Raw genomic sequence first — 12,206 nt, forward strand, 5'->3', positions numbered from 1 at the left:
GTTCCTATTCAACTGCACACACTGTAAAACTTTACCGTGAATATTTACGGTAAGGTTTGGCAGTCAGAGTAAAAACTCAGTACAGATACCGTAATATATTCATACCGTAAAGTATACGGTAAAGATCTGGCAGCCATGCTGCCTGTACAACCCCAGAAGTTTTACGTGATACCGTAATAAATGAATACCGTTATATGCACGGAAATATTTGGGCAGCCATACTGCCGGTACAAAACCAGTAGCCTTAAGCAGTACCGAATGCCTTAAAACATTGTAACGTACAAATTACCAACTGATAAATCTTGTGGCAGCTGATTCTGAAACGATTGGTCTTTGTGAGATCAAACCCAACGTAAAATAGCGGCGGCGTGGATGACAGTATCCCACAATGCTTTTGTGTTAAACGGTGTTTTTCATTAAAAATTCAGTTACTACAGTAAAATACAGTAAATCCCAGAATGATGCGTGGTTTAACGAAAGTACCCCGTTAATTATTTACGTTAACGGCATTGCGCCGTAAAAAATGTTATAACGTAGTTTCACCGTCGCATTGTCACGTGACGTTACGTATATTTTACGGCAAAGTTTTACACTGCATATAACAGTTATAACCATCATTATGTACTCAGAAAGCGACGACACGCACAAAGTTGATTATATAGAAGCATCGCGACCATTCCCATGGCCCATTGCAGTTGACATCGGAAGCGGCTGTTCAGTTAAGATCGTATCAAGACATCTGTTCGCGAATCACCTTCAAATGGTGATGATACCAGGTGTTTGCCGAAAGGTTACCGTATTACCGACAACCGGAAGAAACATATACTATCAAAATAAATATGATCCTACTTCACAACCTGTTTTTTCAACTCGCTTCACGGCATTTAAAAAATATCAATGAACTAATAATTAATATCTCATGGCGATGTACGAACGTGAAGCCATTTTCCAAGGCGCGTATTGCACACTCAGTAACACTGATTTCCACTGATGACGCCACGGAGGATTCTGTGCTTGTTCTGCCGTACGCTGTCTTCTAAATGAACTAAACTGACGTGACCGTCTGACATAACCCTACTCCCGTACGACACACTGTCTGATGATAATCCCCGACCAGAAAAATCCCCTCAATGCGGGACGTTTTACGTCGTGTCGAATCATACCCCATCCCGAGTTGCCTTTCATCTCACAGCAATAACATGGTAGTTGTGTACGGCCCAGCGGAGGCTGTTCATCAACGTCGACGTCAAAACGTTACGCTTTGTCCATTTTCCCCCCGTGAACACATACTCATTTATAAAAGGGGTGTGTTTATTTATCAGTTCAGTTTCGCCATCTGCACCATTTTTCTGGACGGTAATAAACTGTGAATGGGTTAATAGTCACAACGTTATTTATGAAAGATGACGTAGGCGTCTGTGTTGATATTGCGCGGTAATTGATGACTGATGGGTATTCTCTTTGGAAGCTTTACCTTGTCTGCATGGTGATGAGGATGGGTTATAAATGTAGGTCAAAGATCTGGTTGATGTAGCTGGCTATCTGAAATGTTTTTGTTAAATCTCAATTATATTAGGATGTAACACAGTAGAAAACTCGATGAAACTTAGAGTTAGAGATGTGCTTGGGTTAGAATTAGAAACGTGCTTAGGAAAGTCTAGAGAATATTGTTTCGGTAAGTATGCACGAATTATTGTATGCAATAAAACAACCACAACCCCCCCCCCCCCCCCCCCCACACACACACACACACACACACACCCCTTCACCCCGTCATTAGGTGCTTCAAACTCATTAGGTGATGAACTCTATAGTTTATCACAGGTTAAAGAATGTCGTAACTCTCATACAGTTACAATGTTTCGAAGTTTGCGTTATCTACAGTGGCTGGTTGGTTTGTTGTGTAACGTTTAACGCCAGCAATATTCCAGCTATATGGCGGCGGTCTGTAAGTAATCGAGTCTGTACCAGACACTCCAGTGATCACCAGCATGCGCATCGATCCACACACTTGGATCTGATACCATGTGTCAATCAAATCAGCTAACCTGACCACCCGATCCCCTTAGTCGCCTCTTACGACACACGTGTTACTGAATAACTATTCTTACTCGGATCTTCTGGGGTATCTATCGTCTACAGGGAGCGTTCTTTTGCTTCTTGCTCCATACAACAGCAAACATCAACTCCCTCCTCCCCATCAAGTCAGACTGTCAAAACCTAAATCCGACAGGTTTTCAAACATCCCTTTGATGCTATTCCAGCTTGTTTCAACTTCCTTTTTTAATCTAATTTCAAGTCGAGTTGCATTAGCCGACGCCTCGGTGCTCTCTAAGTGATGAAGTGAATCGGGGGAGGAGACGGTGTTTTTTACTTAAAAACTGACATTTTAGCTCAAATACGTTGGAAATTGAAAACGCCTGGTTCACGTACCACCCCGAACTCGCGAGTATGTTATTAATGGTTGTAATTTTGCCTTTGGTGCCAAAACAAAAAGGCTAGTTCTTACCACGAGGGATATTTTACGCGAAAATTGAAGGAAGAATGTATGAGACATATTAAGCATGCCTTGTGGAGTTTAAATTAGATGGAAAACGGTTGAACAATTCCCAATAAACAAAAATGTACGTTCTCGTTAGCTCTTTCGTGCCAAAGTCCGCAAAATTATAGGTGCTTTTTTTCTGTCTAGAAACTCATAAAGATGACTCCAATGTGAAAGGCTGTGTGAAGATATTTTTGAAAATTGAAAACAAACAATAGAAATGTGTCGACACATGTCAAGCATGTTTGAGAATTTCGTCGTTTAAGCCGACTGAAGCAATGTGCATGTATATGTGCTTGAAATCATGTGTTGAGTACAGATCCCACTGACAATTGTTTAGGTATAGTAACGGTACAGTTTTACTGTTAGAAAACTGTGTCCTGATCTTCGTTTGTTTGTTGTTTTCAACTGCAGTATTCTTCCTGCTGCATGACGACAGACAGTAAATTATCATAAGATGACCATTCTTCTGGTGCAAGTGTGTTTTTTCACATTTACCTTAAAGCAAATTATCAACAAATCAGCAAGCCTGAGCATCCGATCCCGCTGGTCGCCTCTTACGATAAGCCTGGGTTACTGAAGATCAGTTCTAACCCGGATTTGGGCGCGTGATCCGAATTTGAGAGCTTACCACTTTGATAACTGAGACTGAAACACGCTGTGTTTATGAATTTTAGTCTCTACAATAACTATATTTTAAAGAAATAAATAGTATTAAATTCAAACTGAAATAAAAAGGAACCCAAGTAGGGACTTTCTTCAGTTTCCGAAACTGCGGTAATCTGGACTTGCCAAGCATTCTAGACTTTCATGAGCTGAATTGGTTATATTTGTTTCAGGGTCTGTTTGACAGACTAGCATCATATACACACTTCAACATTATTTTGCTATTTCTAGTGTATGCGTGTTATCATTCCAGCCTATGGCGGTGTTTTCCGTGTTTATCATATCTGATATATATGCAATATAATCAGATACGAGGTGTTTCACACGGTTCGAGATCCAATTCTTCAGAGAACAAACACATGTGGCACGGCGTCTAAGAAGCGCTAACACGATCAAGATGACGATGTTTGGAGATTCTTTATACTGCTTGGGCACTACTGGCTGACGGAGCAGCAGAGCTATAGTCTTCCCCGTCTTCCACATCAGCACACGGCAGTACAGCAAGCCCCCATTCCGCCAGGCCCGTGGTGCATACCCCACAAGGCTGAACCTAACAACGCACATGCCTGGTCGGTCCTTTTCTCCCCACAAACCCACATCTGAGACGTTTGGTGAAATTCCTCACCTACCTGTTAGTGGTTTTCGTCAGTGTATATTATAATAACTTTATGCAAGGGATGTCATGATACGTTTAATGGAATATCTGACCATTCCCACCACCCACCACCCACCACCCCCACCCCACCCTACACACACACGCACACAAAATCCCAAGCATACATACTTCACAGGGAAAAATGATCATCGATAAATGAAAAAAGGCAAAGTGAGTAACCGATTGATAGCAGTGACGATGGGAGTATTGTGTCTGTGAGCGTGTTCACTCAAACGGATGGTCGGGGTTCGATTCCACACATTGGTACAATTAGACTAAAACTTCATCTTTGTTACAGAGAGACCAACACACTCTGTCACTGAGACTACAGAATTACGAATAACTCTAGTGGAAAACTGACAATTTCAACGTGGTTCCTTCAGGACGTTTGTACTATAGATAGGGCTCTTTTTTGGATTGTGTGTGTGTTGGGGGAGGGGATGCATGGTTCTGTGATAACTATGTAGGCAGGACATGAGGTCTGCTTGGTTATAAATGTACACAAATAGATACTGTATCGTTATCACACGCACATGCTAACATTCTTTCACGTTGGAAGGTCGTCAGTCATGTCATGAATGTCTGATCAAACAGTGGCAACGAGTCTGGGAATATAATGATTGGAACAGAATGGACAGGTATGTATATGAATAAAGACGAGTTGTCTCAACAGACAATACACTGTTTTTGTACCTAAAATATAATCGCAAGGAAAACTAGCTATTCTAACCGCTCTCCATCATATACAGAGTTCGACGTGAAATAACCATTTGATATGGTCGACACAGTACTGTTGTTTTGGACTGCTGGTAGATATATATACATGTAGATCCACACAAGTATATTTCTGAAATCGACAATTTCATGTATCAAAGACAATTAAAACTATTGTATTTAACGGAACAAAATTGAGTGAGAGACAACTACATGTAATTTTACGTTGCATTTAGCGATATTCGAGCAATATCACGACGACAGACAATGATGGAACACAGGAGATGTACATTTACACACATACATAGAAATCGATACATGTACATGGCATGAAATGAACAAGTGTACATATCACAAGAAATGAACACATGGTGCATACAGTGGAAACCCATCCCATAACTCGCGCCGTTACAGCTATATGTCAGTTTTCTGAAACGACCACTACGACATCACCCACAACATCTACTCCACTGCATTATCCAGAGACCACATACCGATATATCGGATATGATCTCTGCATGATCACAATCGATAAAAATGTCGCCTACCAGAAAAATATGTCTGGTATAGAGTGCAAGTAATTGCCTTTCAAAAGATGCGTAGAATTGAGTGGCAAAATTCCTTGACCAAAAACACGTGAAATAACGCGACGCCGTGTTTCGTAGTGTTTACATGCGAGCGCCATGAACGTTCGGAATACGCTGCACATCGCCACAAAGGTCACAATGCTGACTGAAGGTCACAGTCGACCCCCACCGCGGGAAAAGGATGTTCAACATTTAACTGACAAGACTCTTGCCATCATATGGTGTAGATTTGACGTAACGTTTCATCTGGGATCGTGATTCGGTTTGTTCGTCTGAGGTTCGCTCTGCTTACATAACAGCTCAGACATGTTCCAGCTGTCAGTGATTCAGGGGTGACACTCATGCGAACAGAAATAGCTGTGGGTTGAGAGTTTGTATGATTTTATGGATGATGGTTGACAGGAATACTCGTGTAAGTTATGGGATTTGCCGGATATAAAGATTTTGTTGTCATAGGTGAATTCTGCGTGATTACTTAACACTACTCAAAGGCCTCACGGTCTCGGGATAACGGTCTGTATAATTATCTTTCAGTTTTTATCTCGCCTTCAGCACCTGAAACCATAACAATCGGATCATCTTTGGCAAGAGAAGCTCTTTTCTGTTAATCAAGATATACTCACGGCTCCTTTCCATTAAATATTTAAAGACAATTTAATCTAAACAAATCTATTTTCATTTTTGAAGGCATACAAGACCAACACATGTAGTTCCTGAGCTGTGAGAATAGCGACTCGTACAGTTATCGTGACTAGGTTTCGTCTCAGCACAGTCGGGCATATCTGTAAGAATACGTCGGACTTGTTTTCGTAATGAATCAGATATCGTATATATTGCAGAGGGTATTTACACTTGATCAGCTTTATACGCTGATATAATATATGACTAATATTATCTGTATCTGGCATGCGAGAATTGTTGATACGTGAAGGGACCCTTGAGGATCCGTGAATTGGTCTTCAGTAACGTGTGCTTGTCGTAAGAGGCGACTGACGAGATCATTTGGAAGGGGCTATCTTGGTTTGCACGTCATCATAGCCCAACTTCGAAGATCGATGTTGATCACGGGACTGTCTGATCCAGACTCGACTGTTTACAGACCCCTGTCTGTGATAGTGCTGAATGCGGCGTAAAATAACAACCCAACCAGGGGCGGTGGGGTAGCCTAGTGGTTAAAGCGTTCGCTCGTCACGCCGAAGACCCGGGTTCGATTCCCCACATGGGTACAATATGTGAGGCCCATTTTCTGGTGTCCCCCGTCGTGATATTGCTGGAATATTGCTAACAGCGGCGTAAAAGCAAACTCTCTCACTCACTTACAACCCAGCCAACCAAACCAAGATACGCGAAGAATGCAAGATAAAAAAATATATTGATGAAGGATTCTTTGATCTAAGAACCCGTGAAGGTCCGGGGTAGAACAGGCCTTCACCAACCCATGCTTGCCATGAAAGGTCACTATACGTGTCGTATGAGGCGACTGACGAGATCAGGTAGTCAGGCTTGCTGATTTGGTTGGCACATTTGCGTTCCCAATTGCGCAGATCGATGCTCATGCTGTGGATCACTGGATTGTCTGGTCCAGACTCGATTATTTACAGACCGCCGCCACATAGCTGGAATATTGCTGAGTGCGGCGTAAAACTAAACTCACTCACTTTTATCCAGGTACCTAGACTAACAGCTAGTCTCTGAAATGAAAATATTTTACTGAAAAAAACGTTCATAGTGAAAACAAAATAATATAACGAAATGGAGCCCTGAGACTTTCTTCATTTTCAGATGGAAATCTAGACTGGCCACATTTTCTAGTCATACGAAGTATTTTTTCTTCTTCGATGGTTGAACAAACCCAGTTCCAGGTCCAGGTAGACGTGCGAGTGGTGACAAATGTTTTGATGGTAGATATTCAATTGCGGTGCGTGCTTACCCGTGAGGATCTGGCTTATTATAAGTCTAGATTTTCGAAGCTCTCTTAACGCTAAGATAGTCGTATGTTAATGTTAATGCATGACACTTACGACTATCTTAGCACTAAGAGAGCTTCGAAAATCTAAGCCCTGGACTGCAGCAACGCATGCTTGACGCAAAAGGCGACCACGTGATCGGTCGGTGAAGATCGATGACTTGATTGGCACATGTTATCCTTTGTCATCGATGGGCGATGTTCATAACATCAGTCACTGGACTGCCTGGTCCAGACTCGATTATTTATAGACTCTGTAAAGCTGGCACCTTGGCAATGCGACGGCAAATAAAATCAACACCCTAACAATAAAGGTGCATCAACGGTGCAACAAAAAGTATGCACTTAGGTTGCAAAAGTTCGCAAAACGTTACTTGGCTGAAAACTTTAGTCTAGTCTATACTGGAAAAAACGTCCACCTGACTGGTAGGTTGTTCTGATTGCAGATTCACCTCATCAGTGACTCGCGGGGATTAGGAATGACCTTTGCTGAACCTTTCATTGTAATAGGTTTTGCACTGTTATGATACTACATGAAAAACTGTTTTAGTGGCATTTCATGATGATGCACAGTGAGCGCATTGATCTTATCAAAATATGGAGCGGTGATGCGGGGTAGTGGTTCATGTGATCGCTCGTCTCACTGAAAGTCCTGGTTCGATTCCAAAATGGACACAATGTATTTATTTTCATTTTGTGTTACGCAATCTGACACTTTCAAAATGTTATTCTTCGCAATTTTGGCCATTCTCTACAACCCCAGTACTGGACTTGACCTGACGTTCCAGAACACTATACCGGTCTTGCATTTTACATCACTTAAACAGATGAGTAGATGACGTTCCAGAACACTATACCGGACTTGTATTTTACATCACTTAAACAGATGTGTAGCAGGTTTTATCTGATTCTGTTTAATGAGTGTATATATCCGTAGCAAAGTTTCATTGACGATGATGTGACATAATCCCACACGATGTTATCAGCGACATAGCAACGTCAACAGCAGCAGCATTCACGTGACTGATGTATTGCCATCGACTGACTCAGCCGTCGGCGGTCGCGTCCATTAACAGTTTGTGTATGTTCTGCGTATATTTAACCGTGGGTAAGCGAGAACTTGTCAGTTGCTATTAGAAGCTGAAATTAACAATTTCTTCACATATGGTTTCTGTTTGCTCGGACCTAGATTAAGAAAAGCTGTTCGTAGAGTAGCCGTGCATTCCAGTATATTTACACGAGCAGAAATCAATATGAAACTGACAAACTTATAAAAACGCATTGTGTCACATAACTGATGCCATGTTGTCAAACTGTCATTTTAGAAAGTTAGTGATTGTTATGTACAAACTTGTGGACATATTGGCTGCTGTGGACTTTTTTCTTCGCCGTCTTCCGTGACAACATGTCACAGTAACAGATTTTTATAGCAATTCGAAATCGATGTCACCACTGATGTAAAATTAAAATTCAAAATTTTTATAATTCTTGAAAATTATAGCCTCTAACATCTAGGGATTATATCTATTCGTGTAAAATAACTTTACATTTTTTATCGAATGAGTAATGACGATGAATGATATGGGATTAATTCATTCTCTCATTCTCGTTGATTTAACTTGCTCATGATTACAAAGCTCTGCATTGTTTGTTATCACGGTATGATATAACAACCTTTGATGTTGAGTTTGATTGACAGGCGTGTGATGGATGGCAGTCACATGGTGTTTAGATCGATGAGCCTGTGACTGGCATGGGCTGCCGAGAATGACGTATTGTTTGGGATGCGGATTGAGGCTATAAATCTCACATCAATCATTCATTGGCTGATGGCTTTACGATGACATGATGACGAAACGCGATGACAGGTGACATGTCCGGCGTTCTCCTCCCACGGAAGAGGGTAAATGTTGTCCACATACCGTCTGTCATGTAAACAGACTGGGTATATGCCAGGCGAAATTGGTGTCAAAGGTTAAATTACGAGGAGTACACGTAGTATAGATTTAAAGATGTTCACGTAGTGCACCAATGACGCAATCTGCACTGCAAGTTCCCTCTTTAAAAGTCTTTACAGTGTGGTCCGTCTTTTTGTGTGAAAATTGACTTGACTTTGCTCGTTTTGTTACGCACCAATGACACAAATAAGTGACATCAGCTATCTGCACTGCAAGTTCTCCCATTTCAAATGTTATGTGTTTTTATGTGAAAATTAACTGAGGTTGTGTGTGTTTGTTACGGAGCATCAGTGACATAAATAAGTGACATCAGCAATCTGCAACGCAAGTTCCCCCTTTTCAAACTGTACTACATGTTCCGGGTTGGCATGTGAAAATTGACTTGACTTTGCGTGTGTTTGTGACAAGTTACATCATGGGACAAGATAGGTTCACTTTTTAGCAAATACCTGATTCTGTCCTAATTTGAAAGCGGGTGATTCATAAACACGTACGTGTGGTATGGTCGGTACTGAATAATAACTCACCGTTCACTAGAGATTTCTCGTGATATGAAAATGGTTTCTGCAGCTTTGTTTACAGAGAGCTGAGTATGTTGTAACAGCTGAAACGTGTGTGATAGATAGACAGATAGATAGAGGGAGAGATCAGAGAGAAAGAGAGAGAGAGAGCACAAACATACTCGATACCCCTATTTATCGTGAGGTTTATATCTGGAGAGAGAGAGAAGGCCATACAATGATACTCCCACAGTTATACCATTGTATGTTAGATGAAAATATATACCATTCAATAAAAGAAGGGTATGTGGCAAGTCTAGATTTCCTTAGCTTCAGCTGAAAATGAAGAAAGCCTCAGGGCTTCATTTCATTATATTATTTTTTTTCACTATGAAGGGTTTTTCAGTAAAATATTTTCATTTCAGAGACTAGCTGTTAGTCTTTATGTATCCATACAATTGGAACATTTCCAAAGGAATGGAATAAATTGTCACATTTCCCTTAGCTGCTCTTCACCGTCTGTTTCCTCCTTGACTTCATCATCTGTTTCCTCCTTGACTTCATCATCTGTTTCCTCCTTGACTTCATCATTTGCATTTTATCTATCTTGTAAATTCAATATTCCCGACGTTTTAATGGTATAGTTGTCTAACAACGGATAATAGTTATTTCACTGTCAAACTCCTCACGAAGTCAGTTCAGTACGAGCTGGGTACACGTGTTGGCTAATCAGACTGGAGGGTATTAATTTCACCATAATTAAGTGATCACAAACTCCGATCGTGAGATCTACATGTCACGTGACTCGTTACAGTTGGCCCACGGGGAGGACGGAGTTCGGTAATTAACTGTCAAATATGCGCGTGCAGGAGAAGTTATTAACATATTGGAGAAGAAGTGGAGAGAAGGATCGGATTGCCCTTGAGTTTTCAGTATGATAATCTGGTTGACTCTAACTAGGCCAAACTTCACATGGTGACTGGAGTACATGAGGGCTCCATTACAAAGTTATAAGATAAAATAATACAGAAGGAATTTGGCATCTGAAGTTAAGGCCAACATGTAGACATTTTCTTCATACCTTCCTACGTGAATTCATGTCAGGGTTTGTTGGTACATTCTTGGGTCACATTCTTTGAGGGTGACCTGATTTTAGAGTTTTATATCAAATATATGACATCGTTATCGAAGCCATATGAAGTATACTTTGAGTTTGAGAATTTGGTGAGAAAAGGTTATCTGGCGAGTGAGTGTGTGGACACATTTCAAGTTGTGCCTTAAATATTGACTAAATATCAATGTGGATATTTATATATAAAGTGATATTTATTTAATTTACAGTTTAATTGCTTGACAGTCTCGCGTGAATTTGAAAACAGCATTTCCAGGGTAGCGTAGTGGTTAAGTCGTTGGCTCGTCACACTGAAGACCAAGGCTCGATTCCCAAATGGGTACAATGCGTGTAGCTCATTTCTGGTGTCCCTAGCCATGATATCGAACTAAACTCAATGACCCTCGAATTACCTATCATTCTGGAGCGAGGGATCGTTCTGTTTAAACAATAGTGGACATTACTTTTATGTAAATAGAAGACAGGCATAGAATTGATTCCACACAAGGGTGCAATATTTGGGGCCCATTTATGTCCCTATCGACATCTTGCAATTTTGCTTAAACCATGCTCACTCACTCAATAACACAGTGAATACAATACAAACCGGTGCCCGCTACCCAGTCGCCATCGGATATGTTGACCAGTAGTGTAGTTACAGATAACATACAATCCCTACAAGTGTCAAGTTACATGTAACAGTGGCCACAAAATAAATATTAATAATTTCAAGAACACATTGCAGGCATAAACTATACACTGGACAATGCAATGTCCAGCTCGAGGTCACATTTCAGAAACCCGATCTTCCCAGCCTGTTCATGTCGACAGAAAAATACGTGTATCTACATAAATACATTAACTATCAGTCCAGATGTGTTAAGGTGGGGATGTGAATTTGTTTAATTTGTGAAATGGATACCGTCGACATGTGAGTTCGCAGGTTTTCGGAAATGAGCAGAAATATGATTTCGCTTATTAAACAATTGAGCCTTCACACATCAATCACTATCTTCAATGATGTTACATAAATATGCGCTATTCTATCAGATGAAATCCAGATCTTTCTTTTTACAGATGCAGATCTTTAGATTAATTATTGTGACATAAACTATGTCATAAAGTGATATTAAATGGGGAGTCTTAACAAGTTGCTTGTTTATTGTCTAACGCGGCACTCAGAAATATTCCAGCTATATGGCGGTGGTCTGTAAATAACCCAACCTGGGCCAGGCAATCCAGTGATCAACATCATGATCACAGATATACGCTGTTAGATAGGATAACTTGTGTCAACAAAGTCAGCGAAACCGACCCCCAGAACTCGTTCGTCGTCTATTACGACAATTATGGGTTACTGAAGAACCGCTTCTAACCGGAACTTCACGAACTGTTTTCATATGGCCTATACGGCAATAAGCTCACTTTGGACTAAGTGCGATTCTGAGTGAATGCTGTTTTAGGACCCTGACAGTAAAATGACAGCATGTAAACAGTCGTGTAGGTA

Source organism: Haliotis asinina, chromosome 6 (genome assembly GCF_037392515.1).
Source record: "Haliotis asinina isolate JCU_RB_2024 chromosome 6, JCU_Hal_asi_v2, whole genome shotgun sequence".
NCBI lineage: Eukaryota > Metazoa > Mollusca > Gastropoda > Lepetellida > Haliotidae > Haliotis > Haliotis asinina.